The 17,269-nt window shown below is 60.4% G+C and overlaps 1 protein-coding gene across 1 annotated transcript in view; it reads right to left on the bottom strand.

The window, feature by feature from the left end:
- Nucleotides 1–16,038, bottom strand: part of CDH4 (cadherin 4) — a 430,578-nt gene extending 414,540 nt beyond the window's left edge. Inside the window, exon 1 of the mRNA XM_029917315.1 lies at nucleotides 15,932–16,038. The gene's annotated coding sequence lies outside the window, so the exon portion shown is untranslated. The remainder of the gene's footprint in view (nucleotides 1–15,931) is intronic.
- Nucleotides 16,039–17,269: the final 1,231 nt, after the last annotated feature.

Raw genomic sequence — 17,269 nt, 5'->3', positions numbered from 1 at the left:
CACCGGCCCCCCTCCAGCTCTGCCTCTGAAGCGCAGCGTTTCCGCAAAGGATGCATTTGAGAGTGACAGCTGAGAGGCAGCAGGGCCCTGGGAGGCCGCCCACCTGTGCCAGCCCCTGCCCGCCTCCTGGAACGTCCCCGGACGTGCTCCCGGCCACAGTCCCCTAACTTTGGAGGGACAGCCCTTGGAAACGGCAGCCACAGCCACCTGCCTGCTCACCCTGGAGGTAACAGAATGTAGGGTGGCCCTCCAAGGGGGGCAAGGGGGCCGGAAAATAGGTCCCTGGCTGGGCCTAGACCCTCAGATCTTATAACTCACGGCATATGCGCCCGCTTCGGCTGCTCATAGGAGCTGTCAGTGGATCCCGAACCTCCACCAGGAAGGGTCCCGGCCGCCAGGACCGGAAGCCAGCCCCCACTCGGGAAGGGCAGTTCATCCAATCAGCACATCCTCGACCGCGAGACTGGGGGGCTGCTCTTCCGCGGAGGCCTCCGTGCCCCAGAGGCCCATTGTCAGATCCGGCAAAGCGTCAACTCCAAGCGCATGAAGGACACAGAGCATTCGTGCCCCACTCCCCACTTCCTCCGAACGGCCTCTGTCTCTGCGCACTCTGACCTCCTCCGCTGGGAACACTGATTGAGCCGTGGGTGCTTCCCCGAGGGCCGAGCACCAGGGCAGGAGCCAGCCAGGCCCCGCCGCCCCTGCCCCCGCCTGGCAGCCGCCCCGTGAAGGGAACTGCAGGAGGTGGTGACAAGCTCATCCTTGGCCCGCAAAGAACACATGGCATCAGTTCAACACCTACAGTGAGAACCTCTACGGCGTCAAAATACCGCAGTGTCACCCCCGCGTCTGGGGAGGCCCCAGGCTCGGCAGGGCCAGGAGGAGAGGAACCAGCAAAATGTCATCAGCCCAGCAGCTGGACTCCCGCACACTGAGGCGCAAAGGTCCCCAGATCTCCCATCCCTGAGGTCAACATAACTCCACAGACCTCCCCAATGCTCAGCAGAGAAAGGATCCTGGCGGACGGGGTGCCCCGGCGAAGGGTGGTGGTGGCAGGGAGGGAGACGGGGTCAAGTAATTAAAAAATAAAGCCCCCGGACCCCGGATGAGTACCCCCCGCCTGCCTTGCTGATGCCTGGACCGGCCCGACAACCCGGGGGTTACAGTTTACCGTGTGCCTCTCAGCGGGGCCGTAACACAGACCCTGAGCAGAGAGAGGTGCTGAAACAGGCAGACGGGAGCTGGAGGGTCAGCCCTGCCCGTCGTCCACCGGACTCTCCTGAGCCGTGCTGTGCACCCAGCACACTCAGGGAGAGGCCGTGCGGCCCCAACAGTCCCGATGCAGGAACCCCCGCTGTCCTCTGACGACGCTCGGGAAGCTGGCGCGGCCCACAGAGGGGCGATGTCACTGCACGGAGGCCCCCTCGTCTTACTTTGCTTTGATGACACCTCGAAAAACAAGCCGAGCGAGCCCCAGTACAGGGGTGCACAGTGGAGATACTGCGACTCTTCCATTTTATTTCCGTTCTTCCCTAATTATCATGCTTTCAAATTTTCTCGCCTGTCAGTTCCAGCCTCTGCCCTTCCAAGAGGTGGGAGAAAGCTCATCTTCCTTCCCTGGGTGATCCGGGGCATTGGCCTTGCTCTCTGGCTCCCTAGCACCCATCCTCCCCCCACCCAGCTGTTAACGCATGCATGTGCACACACACACACCTGCACACACACCTGCACACACCTACACGCAGGTGCACACACCTGCACACACGCGTGCGTGCACACACACCTGCACACACATGCACACACTCACACACATGCACGCACAAATGCATGCACCCATACACAAACACACACCCACTCACACACAGGCACACACATGCGCATACACCTGCACACACACATGCAACACTCACCCATGCACACACACCTGCACACACATGTGCACGCACATACCTGCATGCACTCACACAAATGCACACCCACACACATGTGCATACACCTGCACACACACACCTGCACACACACCTGCACATACTCACACATGTGCATACACACACGCACACACACACCTGCAGCAGTCACACACACCCACACCTGCACACACACCTGCACATACACATGCACACACGCACACACATCTGCACACTTGCACAGACATGCACGCACTCTCACACGCACGCACACATACACACACATGCACACACACATGCACACACACGTGCATGCACTCACTCACACACACAGTACAACCACATCCGGGCAGACGGAGGAGAGCACAGTAAACACATCATCAGCACGTACTTTAATAAAGCGGTGAGACAACGGAGAAGGAAGTAATTAATCTCAGGTCAGGCAAAGGGATGGGAGTAGGCACAGAAGGGGGCTCCCCCAAGAAATGGGACTTGAGGCGGGAAACCCTGGAAGGCTCCCCCCGATCCGAGGGTGGCAAGGGGGCAGCCAACACAAGGAGCAGAGGGAGGTAGAAGGGCGAGCCAGTGACAGTTCTTGAGTGCCTGTGGGAGGGGTGGGCGTGGTAGGGGGAAAAAGGGAGAGGGCCCTGGGAGCGTGGCCTAGAGGCCTTAAGACCCTCTGGGATTCATGGCCAGTGGGCCAAAGAGTGCCACAGCGGCTCTGGTAGCAGACTCCAAAGAGTCACAAGCGCGTCTGAAGCAAGACCTCCCCAAGGGCTAAACAAATAACGGGTGTATTAACACCATGTGGTGTTGTGCTGGACCCCAAGACCCTGTCTGTCCAGCAGCCCCTGACCCCATGGCCGTCTCAGAGACGCTGTGGCAGAACATCAGGCCCGGTCTCCGTTACCCAGCACCCATTAACCATCATCGTGGGCCTCCATGCCCATCCCATCAAAACAGACGTGGCCACAGGGAGACGGCAGTGAGTGGGCGAGCCAGTGTGGACACCGGCCGGTCCTTGTCCTGCTGGGGAGAGGAGGATGGCAGGAACAGGGGGCCACCCTGACCCACAGCACGAGCACGGCCTCTCATCCACCGTCCCCCAGCTCCCAGGTACAGCACCAAGATTAGCACCTGGATCAGCAGCATCCCCTACAGATCAGGCTACGTATGCCGAATCTAACCGATGATGTCAAATCTCAAAATCTGAGGTTATGAAGAAGCAAAAGGCATAAGCACATCGTTGGGAGAGAGTCTCTGGAAACATGTTTCGTTCTGAACTGCAGACACGCATCTCTGGCCTCAGTCCAGCTTAAGAGTCCACGCAGAAAGGAGGCTCTAACGCACGCTCAGGAAAGTAAAAAGCAGATTGATAGGATCCAAGTCAAGCCGCTAGTAGAGATTGGTTTTGCTGTGCCACCAGGCAGGCGTTGCGAGTTTCCCTAAACAGGTTATCACTCTAACGCTGTAAAGCACTAGACTCACTTTTTAAATAGCAACAGGACAATTATCTCCGCACGCCCCGTATCGCCGCTCTGCAGCGCTCCCGCGTAAGGAACCACCGTCAGCGATACGGGCAGGACGGCCGTGTCGGGGCCACGCTTGGCGGCCAGCCTTATCAAATCCAGCTGCACTAATCCCTCCCTCACATCAAAAATCAAATAACTTTCTGGAGAGAGGCCTCGCGAAGAGCAGTTCCGCTGGGAGACGGGGAGTGGAGATTACCGGCACAATATGGTCGGAAATAAATAGATAAGCGGCTGCCTCCAGGGCTCCGGCGGAGCACTCGGAGCTCGGGGCTCTGTCTACGCACAGGAGTCCGGGGCCACACGCGGCCTCCCCGCCACGCCTGTCCTCCTTGAGAGTGACCGGGAGCTCTGGCAAGAAACGAGACGCCCCTCCGTGGGGCCATTTCCAACAACAGCAGTTTTAACCCGCGCGGCATTTAAGCAAGAAGGAAATATTATTTCAGAACCGATAAGGGAGAAATGCAGAAAGACAGTTCCTAGATCCCGCGGGGAGGAGGCGCTGTCCTGATACAACAACCACCTTCCTGAGTAAGGGCACGGTGTGACTTCCTGCACAAGGATCAGGGAGGCGCAGGGCACACTGTCCGGCCTCCTTACCTCGGGGGCCGGCCCACTCCCCTGCACTCACAGGACGTGATTTATTTGTGCCTCCTTGAAGGGGCAACCTTAGAAAGCCCCTGGGGAACTTTCACTTGCACGTCACAGAGTGATATCCTTCCAGAATCCTCCTTTCAGAGCCCAACCATGGGGCCTGTCTCCAGCCGTCCTGAGCACCCGCGCCGGGCTCCCCGAGGACAGAGGCCTGTGGCTTCGACAGGACTCTCTTCTCTTCTGTAAAGGCAGGAAATGCCACGATTCCAAGCACAAGTGTGGCCTCCTGCTCCCAAGTCCCCATGCTCTCAGGCCAGCGCGCCATCTCCCACCCCCACCCCTGCAGCTCACACAAACCCAGGGGGTTGGTCCCAGAGTCCCCCCGCCTCCACGCAAGCCCTGGCACCCTGGGGTGAGACCCCAGGTCCCCTCCGCTGTGATGCTTTCTCCACTGGGAAGGGGCAAACGTTAAGATCACACTGCCACAGAGCCGTCCAGGCACCTTCGCTCACGCCCCTGGGGGGCGGCGGGAGGGGCGACCTCCAGGCTGACGGGGCTGGAACATCAGACTCCTGTGTCAAGTTCACGTGGCCTCACGCACTGTAGGAGGAGGACAGGGGAGAGGCACCGATGCAACGTCAGGTGGGCCCGGGAGACTTGCAGGATCTGCGTGCAGACACGGGAGCGTCTTCGCTGCAACCTCTTGTTATGAGGCGCTGGAGCCGAGCCTGCGGCCCCGCGCCAGCCCAAAGGGATTTCAATCCTGCTGGCAGAGAAAGCAGCAAGGCCGCCCGCTGGCCCTCCATCACGCTGACTCGGCGAGGCTGGACGTGAGGACATAGGAGGAAGGGGTGCCCTCGCCAAGGGGCTCGTGTGACGGCAGAAGAGGCGGGACCGGAAGGGCGCGGCACGTTCACTCGCGGGGGCCCTGCCTCCCCAGCAGCCCCTCCGGGCTCCGCTGACTAGGGCGGCGTCTGCTCTGCGCACTGCAGCTTGCCTCCACCGAAGGCAAACACGACGGGAGAGGCGGACAGACCAAGATGAGGAGGCCCTTACCTCCCCGTCCCCCGATTTATCCCTCGGAAGCTCTAGAAAGTTCCAGCGTCTCTGCGCGCTGGGACTCCTACCCAACAAGTGGAGACAAGCCCATTCTAATTTTAGGGGCTGCCGCAAGAGGCTGTCTCTGTCATCGTGTTTAAAAACCAGAGATTCTGAGGGAAAACCACGCCTCCAGGGTTTCCAAATGCAAATCCTCAGTGACCCGCAGGCGCCGGGCAGGTTTAAGGGGGGACTGAACTATTGCGGTGACAATGCACCTGTGGCTTCTGGAATGAGGCGTCTGTTCAACATTTGAGCCAAAAATACCCAGGAGACTCCCCCTCTCCGGAGAAGCGTGTGCCTTGCAAAAGCATCACATTCAGCCACCAAGGAAAACACTCAAAGCTCACACTGCCCCCCCCCAAGCCATTTTCAAAGGATCCCAGACTTCAAACGGATTTCAAAGACCCCTGTAATTTTGGCAGCATGACATTTTATGTCTTCTAAGGTGTTTTTATTAGCCAGGACTGTAGAAAATTGTCGTTTACCAGCCATTAACCTTTCAAGCACGCACCTATTTTTTCCCCCATGTGGAAGTACATCTTACGCTTCTCTGCAGATCAGTCCTGAAGCCGTCCAGCTCTTTTAAGGGGGAAAAAAGTCATCGTGAAGCCTCCCTGGTGGCAAGAAAACACGGAGTTCTGTGACTTTACAGACTTCCGATCACACGTTTATCACCCCCAGCCCTGCCTGGCATTCTGCTTTCTATCTTACGATATTAGCGCTAGTTAAGACCAGGGACCTAACCCCGGCTCCGTACCCAGGGAAGGCGGGAGGGAGAGTAAGACCGGTGAGGGAAGCAGCAGCGTCCGGCTTCGAGGAGCGAGGCCGTGCGGCCCAGGCACCCGCGAGTCAGCCTCTGACCTCACGGGGCCTCGCGCTCCGGCTCTGAACTCGATCCGACGCCATCCAGTCGCACCCAGCCTGGTCGTGAGCGAGTGCAGGGATAACCCGCCTTCCGCCAGCCTCTCCGGGAGCCCACGGAGCTCGGACGGAGCAAGCCGACGTTTACAGGCTCAGGTTTAACCATGTGCCTTATGCCAAACAGTCTCTGGCCACACGTGAGAATGTAGAGGCCACAGGGGAGAAGTCCCCAAACAGAACCGTAAAAACCCACTGGGCGGAGCTGCCATCGGCCTCGAAGGCCAGCTCCCAGCCTCTCCGGGGTAGACCCTCCAGGCCAGCGTCCGAGGTCAGCCGCCAGCAGCCGGGGCGTGTGGAGAAGAGGGGCGGCACAGCCCTGGGCAAAGCTCACCCATCGGGAATGTGGCGCTTTCTCCTGCTGGGCCTGGGTGTGTGCTGCGCCCCCGCTGGGCAAACAGGGGAGACGCCCCGGAAGGGGGGGGGCAAGCGGGGCAGTGGCACCGGTGACCTGGGGCAGCGGGGCCACACCTCCACAGCCAGGGGCCACCAACCGTGTCCTGCCTCCTGTGGGCCCGGGACCCTCACTTGTAAGGACACAGGTCTGAATCAAGCTTCTCCTCTGACCTTGGAGGCCTAGGTGTCAGCTTCTCAGAATCATTAGACAACAGAAGGGCACACGTTGCCCAAGGCAGGAGGGACCACCCTTGTAACACCCAATCAGGAAAGGCCAGCTGACACCCTTAACATTTCTAAGGGCGGGCCTAGAGATAGAAGCTCCGCCCTATGTGAGGGTCCTGGGTCCTCTCTGTGATTGGTTAAAGTTACTGTCAATGATGTGATGCTATAATGATTGGACCCCTGTACCTGTGTCCCCATTTCCTGTAACTCCCCCTTCCCAAAAAAGGCCCTGCCCCGCCTTTGTTCGGGGCTCTCGGCCTGATCCGCTGCGTTGGTGAGGTCTGTGAGCCCGAGCTTAGAAGCCCGTAATAATAAAGCCCTTTGCTTTTGCATGGGTGACGTGGTCTCCCTGGCGGGCTCTGGTTTTTGAGAAAGATACCGGACACTCGGGCATAACACACTCATCTCTTCCCACGGCCAGGGCGGCAGACGGTCACACAGGTCACAACAGGCACCTGGGATCACACAGCTGGTGACACCGTACTGGGAGCCACGTCAGACAGGCAGGAGCCCAGGCGGCCTCCCCAGAGTTTCTGACGTGTGGGCGTGGCCGTGGGCGTGGCCCGGGGCACCTGTCACACATGATCACAAACTCCATGGCCTGAAGTACATAAATGTACCCTCTTGAAGCCAGAGTCCGAAGTCAAGGTGTGGGAAGGATCCTTCCAGCCTCTGGCGGCTCCCGGCGTCCAGGGCTCTTGACCGTGTCTCTCTCTCTGCCTCCCTTCCCGTGGCTTCTTCCCCGTGTCTCTGGGTCTCTGGGTCTCCTCTTCTGTCACTGGATATACCCCCCCACCCATCATCCAGGGTAATCTCGCTCAAGGTCCTTACCTAACTACCTCGTGAGAAGCTTTCTCCAAACGAAATCAGTCCCGGGCTCCAGGGAGATGCAGCTTCCGGCGCCCCGCCATCCAGCCCAGCCCGGAGGGTCTGCCAGGGCTGACAAGCGTCCCCCAGGCAGGCGGTCCCTCAGCCTCTGCTCTTCAGATAAGGAAACTGAGGCCCGGAGGAGGGAGGGCATCCCAGCTCAGCCGCGCTCCCGGGAAGGCCCCTGACGAAGCCCGCGCCCTCCCCTCAGCCCTGCCGGCAGCAGGAGCCCGGGGCCGTGTGCTCAGCGAACGAGGGCGCCCCTCGGCTCTCCCGGCAGCTCAGCCTCCGGTGTGCACACTCACACTTGGGTGGGAAGACCAAAGCAAGCGGAAATCCGGCTGCAGGTGGCGTGGACAGACACCGCGCAGCCCCGAGGGGGACCCGGCGGTGAGCGGCTGTCCTCCGGCTTGTTCGAAGGCTCAGAGACAAAGATCCTTCCGGGCGGGCGGGGGTCTGCACGCCCGGCCTCGCGGCTGGAGCGTAACTGAAGGCTACTCCAGAGCAGGCCACGAACGCCTCCTCCGCACCTGTGGCTTCTGCAGAGCAGGGGGGTGGCCCTCTCCGCCCGAGGACATTTATCTGTCGCTGAAGGCTTACCTTAATCCTCCCAAATCCCCGCACACTGTCAGCAAGAAAACAGTGAAACCAAACAAGGCAGCGTTCGCGGCAGCCAGACCGGAAGGTTCCGGAGCCTCAGCTCAGCCTTCACACCCTCAAGAGGCAAATCCCATCTCAGGACCCACGAGGAAGGGGCCAAAGAGGGTCCCAGCTACAGACGCGGGACACGGGGGGCGGGGGCTCCTGAGGCAGCCAGGGTCCCCGGCCGCTCTGGGCCCCGCAGTGAGGTGGGGGTGCCTGTGTGAGGTGCTGAGGACCCCTGGGACCTGCATGAAGGAACATGACAGGGCACACGTGGGAGAGGACATGGCCACATGCCCCTCCCCCCTCACACCTGCCGGGCCCCAGGATGCCTATGTGTGTCGCCTGACGTGCACACGGGTCTCTGCGGAAGCAACCTTGAGATGATGAATCTTGGGTCATTATCCAGACGGGCCCAAAGCGGTCACAAAGGTCCTTGTAAGAGGAAGAGGGAGGCAGCCAGGTCAGAGGTGGGGACGTGAGCACAGGGGAGGGTGCGGGCAGAGGTACCCGGGTGGCTGTGAAGTCAGACCCTCCAGAAGGAATCAGCCCGCCCACACCCCGACTTAAGCCCAAGGACTGGCCGGTATTGGGTTTCCAGTGTCCAGAACACAGAAGACAAATCTGTGTCTTTTAAGCCACTAAATATGCGGATGGCTGGACCACACTAGGCAAGTCAGAGGGGCCGTGACCTAGGTGAACTCCCTCCCGGAAAAGTCGACGGGCGGTGGGAAGTCCCAGAGCCCGGTGCACAGAGCCAGGGGGCCGGGGCCTGACCTGCCCGCGCCCTGGGCCCGCTGCTGTCTCGAAGGCTTTAGGGGAGAGGGTGTGTCAGCACGTGCGGAATCACGCCGCTGGCCCCGCACGCCCGGGAGGGACACGGGCTTGGGAAGAAAGGGCACCTGGTCGAAGGTAGTTAAGTAGGTTTGCTCTGTTTTTTTTCCTTCCTGTAAGAATGGGAATCCAGAGCCAACCGGAAACAGCGCCAGAGGCCACCAGGAGAGGGCAGCCTAGAGCACAGGCAAAAGGTCACCAGAATCCTGAGCCTTAGGACAAAAGCAAAGGACTTTGCCAACCCAGCATGCAACGTGCCCAGCTCCCCTCTGGGGACGAAAAGTCAGGGGCGAGTGCCACCAGGTTTCATAAGAACACAGGTGTGAGAACTCTGTCACCCTCGACACAAAGAAACTCACTCACGTTAGGGAATTTTTTACGGTGGAAGTCACTCGGAGTTGAGCCTCTCCTTCAGAAAGTCAGAATAATCAGGACGCTCCTCGGAAGACAAATGCTTGCTGCCGCTTGTTCTCAGGTCATGATTAGTTCTGGCATCTGTTTAGGTGCTTCTTGGCGGGGGAGGAGGCAGAGAGGAAGGGAGGGGGAGAAGAAGGGGGAGAGAGAAGGGGGAGGGGCGAGGAAGGGGAGATGGTAGGGGGAGGGTAAGGAGAGGGAAGGGGCAGGGGGAGGGGACAGGCCTGGAACCCTATCACAGGAGGGCCATGCAAACGCCTGGACCCCAGACCCCGGACAGAAAAGACCAGAGCACATGGAGGGCACACACATCCAGACAGAAGGTGCCAGAAACCTTCAAGCCACAGTCCTTGGCCCCGGACTCGGGGTCCACGATTGTGGGGCTCCTCCCCATCCCCAGCGCTCGGATCAGCCATGTCCCAGCTTCCCGCCTGCAGGCCTCCTCTCGGGGGTCTCTCCCGGCCTCCCCCCAGCGCCCACAGGGCCCGAGAGCCCCCTGCGCCCGCGCCCAGAGCCGAGGACCCTGCTGGCCTCACGGAGCCCTGGCTCCGCTGATCCCGGCGCCGGTTCTGCGGACCCAAGGTGTCAGCAGAGTCTGGACCTACTTCAGATGAGCCCTCCCACATCAGGGACGCCCGCCCAGCACCTCCTCAGACACTGGGCCTCTGTTTGCTGCAAACGTCCAAAACGGGAAACAATTAGCACGTCTGAATGCCTGATAATTGCTAATTTTCTGACGGTGCCCAGAACATCTGGGGTATCTGTGTGCACGTGACCTCAGCGCGCGGAGTCAGCTTTGCACAAGGCCCGCGGGAGATCTAACTGAGCTGGAGCACGGTCTGGACAGACAGACGGGGAAGGCGGGGCAAATCGGCGCCTCTGGCCAGTCTCCCCACTTCCTTACCGGGTCATCAGCTTCTGATCCGTGAAACGGGACCAGAGTCGCCTCGTGGGCAGAGCTGTGGGAGGCTCGCGCAGGCGGTGCCTGCAGAGGGCTGCAGAGGGCAGTGTGGCCGGGACTCGGCGTTCCTACTGGACGGCCACACAGGCCTCCCTGGTCCTCACCTAGAGGAGCCGCCAGAACAGAGTTCTCAAGTGAAAACCTTCGTCTTCCAGCCACAGCGTCCGTGAGCGCATCCTCCTCACGTCTAACCGCTGTGTGAGCTCTCGGCACTGAGGGTTCTGACTTGGTGACAGGTGACTACACACAGGGGACACAAGTCAGAAGACAGGACGTCCTGAGGTGCTGCCCCGGGGACCTGGTGTGCAGCGGCCGCAGGCCCACAACCACGAGGGCCACGAGGGCCCCGTCCACGGCGCAGTGCCATGCTGCCGCGGCCGCCTCTTTCTGGCCACCAGCCACCGGGACCCTCTCTCCACACGAGCTCCGGCTCCGGGGCGACACCTGAAGCAGCGCTTTTTCAGCCTCACCTTTCATCGGCGAGGCCACCTTCCATGGCTACAAACTTCCTTCTCTAAATCTCCTAATTCTGCCACCAGGCAAAAGTCACTCAGAGAAAGACTGCCGAAAACCTAAAGCCACACCGGCCCCCTGGAAAGGCCGGCCCCAAACACGGCCAGCGCTCCCCGGCGGGCTCTGAGTGCGGCTCCTCGGGGCCCCCAGGCTGGGTGCGGCTCCTCGGGGACCCCCAGGCTGGGTGCGGCTCCTCGGGGACCCCCAGGCTGGGTGCGGCTCCTCGGGGACCCCCAGGCGGCTGCCAATCGAGGTGTGGAGGGCTTCATCCTCCCACCGTGGCCTCCATGTGCCAGAACGTGCTGGCTCAGGGCTAGCGGAGCCCATCCGCCGGGGTGCCACCCTGCTGCACCCACTCACCCCTCCTGTCACGGAGACCAAGGTCCCCGGAGCTGGTCAATACTGCCGCCGGAGACAAAGTCCCCAGCCCGCTCCTCCTGGACGAGGCAGAGAGGCCCCGCGGAGATCCGCCCTCACAGGGGAGGGGGAGACAGGCAGCCTGGCCTCGGGCACGGGACGGCTCACCCACATCCTGGCCACGGCCTCCAGTGTGGGGACCTGCGCATTTCGTCTGCCCAGCAAATATTTACCGAGTGCCCCAGCACGCTGTCTGCAGTCCAGGGTGCCGCTAAAGCAAGACAGGGGTCAAGGCCAAGGAACAAAGGATGGGCAGAAGGACCCCAAACCTGGGTGCGGGTCAGAGGATGAAACATGCTCCGAGCTTCCAGACGGAAGGGAGCACCGGGGTTTCCCTAGATCAGGGGTCGCATCAGGGGACAGATGACAGGAAACTGCACTGTGGCCTATGAGCCTGGTTCCTCTGGGCCCTCCAGGGACAACGAGCCCCCAGGTTATCCAGATGTCCTGCCAGAACCCCTCCTAGGATCCAGGTCCTGCTCTGCTGTCCTCACAGTCGCAAGATGGTTGCTCTGCCTCAGACATCGCATCTGTCTTCCAGGCAGGAGAAAGAGGTAAGAAAGCTAAAGGCAGAAGGCGTGACCAGCTGAATCTGTTCCTCTTTATCAGGAAGAAAACCGAACACCACAGATCACTTTCCCAGAAGGTCATCTAACAGAATAACCTAACCAGGCCCCGCTGACCACCCGCTGTGGAAGCATCTGAAACGGGACCAGGCGTGTGCCAGGTGGGCCCGCCCAGAAGGGGTGTCGCTGAGGAAGAGGCCAGGAGGGCGCTGGCCAGGCGGCCTGCAGTGTCCATGGCTTCGAAGTGCACGAGGCCGGTGCGTCCCCGGCGCCTGACCACCCGTTCTCGCACCTGGGGACGCCCTCTACCCAGACAGGCGCGACCTGTCCACCCAGCGGTTGCACGGAGGCTATTCCCCACGTCCTTGGGGGCCTGTGGCCGCGCCGACTGCACTGTGCCGGCGCTCACGTGCTGACCCCAGACACGTGCGCTTGGACCGTGTGGGACCCACCCTCCCTCCCTGCGCCTGGCGTGCGCCTGGGTCATCCCTCCCCTGAGGCCGGGCGCTGGACGCAGACACCGATGCTGCTCTCTCTGCGTCCATCCCCCTCCCTCTTCCTTCCTAACACAGAATCCGACTCGCTCCAAGGACACGGCCCTACCAGGTAGTGGACCATAATAGCTGTAACCCAGATTTGACAGCACAGTCTTCTCCTGCCCCCTCCCCCACACTCGCGGCCGGCAGCGGCGTGTGACCCAGCGCCAGCCAACGGGACCGGAGAGCCTCCTGACCAAGGGCTTGCTTTCCTGGCACGGGCAGGGGTGCGGGCGGTGCTGCCCCTTCCCCCTTCCTCCTGCTCCAAGCTCAGGTGTGATGCCTGGAGCCACAGCAGCCGGTTTACAGCGATGAGGCCATAACCCGAACTGACAACGTGGAGACAGTAGGGCGAGACCAGGCACGTGAGGACGCTGTTGGTGAGCCAGACCCAGCCCGCGACCATCTCCCTCCACCGTTAGGTGAGAACGAGCCCCCGTTCATTTAAGGTCCTAGGTGTTGGCTGTCACCCTGTTGGCTGAGAACCTTCTGAAATGATCTAAAGTAGTAAGCCGGAGTGACAGGCTGCTGCCCTGGGGAACTGCCGGGTTCGGCGGAGGGAGGGGACTGAGAACAGAAGTCCTCCGATGAGGGCAGGCGTGGCCCGGGGCGCACACGACGGCCCGACCCTCACGCAGGACGGACACATCGTCCTCAGAAGCAGACCTGTTTTCGGTGTTACTTGAGCCGCGATCCCGGGTCAGGTCCAGCCCCCGTCCAAACGTTTCTACTCACGCGCCGCCTCTTCTCCAGCACTCGGGGGAGGAGGGCCGTGCGCCGTGGGTCCCCACCACGCAGCCTGTCACCCTCCCATCCTCGGGCGGGTCTCGCCGTAAAGCTGCTCTGGGTTTTCCAGAACTCTGCCCGCCACAAGAGAGCAATGCAGGTCACCGCATCAGCTGCAGCCGGACCGTTAATTATTAACAAAGCGGAGAAAAGACACCGGCTCAGCATCCGGCCTACTCTCGGCCAACCCTGGCTCCCAGAACGTTCCATTCGGGCCCAGGGAGAAACAGCTCCAGCACGCTGTCTTAGATACTGCCACGCACTGGTGACCACGGCCGTGGTGAACTGCCCCGAAAACAAAACCACGGCTAAGAGTCCCTGTGAGCACATCCAGGTGCTCGCTGGAGAAAGCACACACAGGACCCGGAACTCGGAGGGCATCCAGGAACCTACAGACCAGCGGGGCAGACGCCCCACCCCCACGCATTACGGCTCTGCCGTTCCGAAGGTTCACGATTCCACCGTATTCGCTACCCTACTGGGGAAAACTATTTTAGGCCTAACTAGCATGAAATTTTTAGAATGGAAATGCTTTTCATTTAGACATAAAACAAAATGCCACGACATTTCTTCCATCCATTTATCATAAATAAGTGAATCACCACGTAACAAATCGCTCCTTCCGGAATCCGGAGGTTCGGGGCTGTGGCTCGCTGACTCAGGCACAGAGGCCACCGAGCAGTGGGGAACGGCGTTCTCGGGATAAAACGGGGGCGCTGCGAGGCTTCGCTCGTCAAATGAAGGTTAAGCTCTCTCCGTTGGAATAACTCAATTATAAGTAGTCATTATCAGTTTAACTTGCTTCCTACCAGAATAACAGAACGGTTGTGCCTTTATCTTATTTTGGATGCACACGTCTTCACTGCAGTCTTGTCATTTGCGGAGTTTGCACACAGAAAGAGAAATTTTTATCTGTCCTGGTTTGTACGTATGTCAGCGTTGGCTTTTGCCTCCGTATCTGCAAAAATTATTTCTAGGATAGAAAACGTCTCTCTGTCCCTGGGAACGGGGTGGTGAAGGGGGTGCAGGCAGGTGCAGGAGAGGCGGTGGGGCTCGGGCCACCCCAGGGGAGGGGCGGGGCAGCCCCCAGCGCCCGGGGCACAGCGCCCGCCAACCTGCGTTGAGCTGGGCCACATCTCAGGTACAAATAAGGGTCCAGAAGATGAGTCCTGCACCTGCAAAGCGTGGTCCAAGTTCGCCTACCGCGATGGGCTCTTCACCCCCACCCCCAGGTGAAAACCACGGGGGCTCATGCGGCCCCCACGACGCTGGCCAGGAGCAGAGGGGCCAGCTCGCCACCAGGAGGGAGACCGGATGCCTGCATTTCATCATAAAAGGTCTGAGACTCTGCCGTTCTCTTCCGTGGTAGGGAGTACGTAGTACTAAAACAGAGGCCCTCTTTCTGAAAATCCAGAGTCCAAGTGACACTCCAAGATCTTATCAAGAGCAGCTCGGAGCCCAGAGAGGCACAGGAGCCCAGCCTCCAGTGCCCGTTACGTGCAACAGTACAACGCCCTCAGAGTAGAAGAATGCCCCAGGCCTTCCCTGGGGACACACAGACCCATCTGTCCTGGACGCGGGACTGCCCTCACGAACTCTGAACTCACAGCGCGACTCACGGAGCATCTCCCCAGGCTCTCCCCACACAGGCCTCCTCACACAACTCACCCGCTCAGCTTCTGGCCACCTGCTGCAGATCTGGCGGAGGGGCAGGTCATCCAAGAGAGACTCACAGATCACGCCCTCAGCCGTCACTGCAGGTGACAACCACCACTAAGGGAAGTGGCCTCAGGACCGAATAAAACTCTCGGTCCACAGAACCAGGAACAAACCGGGCAAGTGACCCAGCCGTCGCTCCAAGGAAAAGGGTCCGAGACACGGCCACCCCCTCCCAAAGCAGCTGCCGTCAGCTCTCGAGGGAGACTCTGAGATTCCCTGAAAGCCGAAGCCGGGGAGGAAGTCAGCGGCGCGAGGGTTCTTAGTCGTGAGCGCCGAAATTTAGCTCTGAGGCTTTCCCCAAAGTTTGTTCCCTCCGTCCCTCCGAACTCAGCAGAGAGCTGCTGCTTCCAGGACGGCGCTCAGCCACTGATTGATCTCCCCTCCCGTTAAACAAATAGAAAGTTTAATTAGTTTGTCTCGAAGGGGAAACAGATCAACGTGCAGAATGATCTGCTGACTCGTGACTTTTGAAGCTGCCTCCGACGTCCCGTCACCAACGTGGATACAATCCTACAATTACGGCAAAGCTAATTGGTAGTTCCCTCCTGCATGTGTGTTTTCCTGTTATCAGTGGGGTAGTAATGAAAATGAATACATTTGTGAACAGAATGTCTGTGGGTTTATTTACCGCATTTCCAACAACATCGTCTGCTTTATCATGCATTTCAAAGCAGGGATAATTTAAGAATCCAGAATTTCATACATAAAAATACTTCGCAAGAAAGTCTCTCTCTGCACATTATTTGGGTGACGTTACATCCGAATTCCAATTTGTTGCCCAGGACGTGACTCACCTGACTCAAAAACGACAGGCTTTCTGACTCATTCACCTGGGATGCCAAACGCCTTTGGGGGCCGGGGAGCGCAGCCCACTGACCGTGTCACCACCATCGTTTGGCCAAGAGCCTGCCTCACAGACGGCCCCGGCTGCCGATTCCACGGAAAGGCCTCCCCATCCAGAACACAGTGTGCCGTTTCTTCCCTCCCTCCACGCCACTCCCCCTACCTTTGAGAAGCTTCTCTCCTTCCAGAATATTCTCCGAGATCAGCACCGTGTAGTCTTCTTCCGAGAATCCAGTTTTGCATGTCTCCCTGGCTGTAAGATCCCCATTGTGGGCCTGAGGACAGAGAGAGGCGTGGTTGCGACAAGTGTGAAGTTGACAGAAATCTAATCCAACCCCTTGTTTGCCGGTGGCCGCTGCAGGCAGGGTCCTGCCTCCGGCTACGACAGAGCCACGTGAGCCGCAGCCTGTCCCCAAGGGGACTGCTCCCCCGCTCCTCGGCTCTCACAGACCCCCTGGCCCGGCAGCACCCTCACGGGGCGGGGGGGGGGGGCGGGGAATTCCGTCCAGACCCTACAAAAGGCTGAAACCTCCAGGCATCCAACCCGGTCTAAACCGCTTTTTCCTCGACATGCCCGAGGTCAAGTGCAGTTTATAAACCAGGTGCAAAAGGCGAGTGACAGTAACTGACGATGAAACAGTTGTAACAATGTGCTGTGTGTGATACAGTCGTGGGACTGCGGTCTCTCTCCGGGACAAAACCACCCTGTCCTGTGCTCACCCTCCTCCTAACCAGGGGACAGGATGAGATGCCTGCGCAACAGGACGGGCCAGACGTGAAGGACCAGCAGGTGACACAGCAGGTGACACAGCGGCGGCAGGTGACACAGCGCCGGGCTGCACCTGACCTTCTGAGCCTCCTCAAGGGGCGGGTCCTCGGCTTCCCAGGCCCAGGAAGCGGGGGCCCAGCGTGGATGAGGGGCACTGCTGGACTGGCCTGGGCACAGGGGTGCGGGCGGGGAGCAGGGCGGGCTGCCGGCAGGGCTGTGGCCCCAGAGGGCCTCCCTGTCCCTGCAGGAAGGAAGGTCTGAAGAGTGTTCAAAGGGTCAAGGAAGCCACGGAGAGGAGGGAAGCGCAGCCCTCACGGCCGCTGCCCCTCACGGGGCCCCAGAGCTCGGCTTCTGCCTTCTCTGTGGGTCACCAGGGAGGCAGGAGCTGGCAGAGTGAGTCAGGAGGTCCTCCCAGAGGCGGCTGAGCTCTGGGCAGGAGGGAGGCTCCGAAGTCGCGCTCCACCCTCCAGCCCTCCCGCCTCCACCGGGCTGGGCCCTTGCCCGCCCTTGGAGCCCCATCTCGGGCACAAACAGGCGAGACAGCTCCCCTGACTGGCGTGAAAGGGTGGGTGTCCCCCGGTCCTGCCCAGCGGGAGGGGCTGGGCGCGGGCGGCAGCTACCGGTCAGCCTGGCGGCGACGGGAACCGTCGGAGAGTCGGCCCGCGTGGCAGGCACCCTGGGCCGAGACGCCGGAGCGCAGCGGCCCCGCTCCCCCGGCCCCGCTCGCCCGAA

The sequence above is a fragment of the Suricata suricatta genome, chromosome 12, assembly GCF_006229205.1.
Source record: "Suricata suricatta isolate VVHF042 chromosome 12, meerkat_22Aug2017_6uvM2_HiC, whole genome shotgun sequence".
NCBI classification, from domain to species: Eukaryota; Metazoa; Chordata; class Mammalia; order Carnivora; family Herpestidae; genus Suricata; species Suricata suricatta.
The sequence above is the reverse complement of the archived record's forward strand: the minus strand, read 5'-3'. Positions and strand labels throughout refer to the sequence as shown.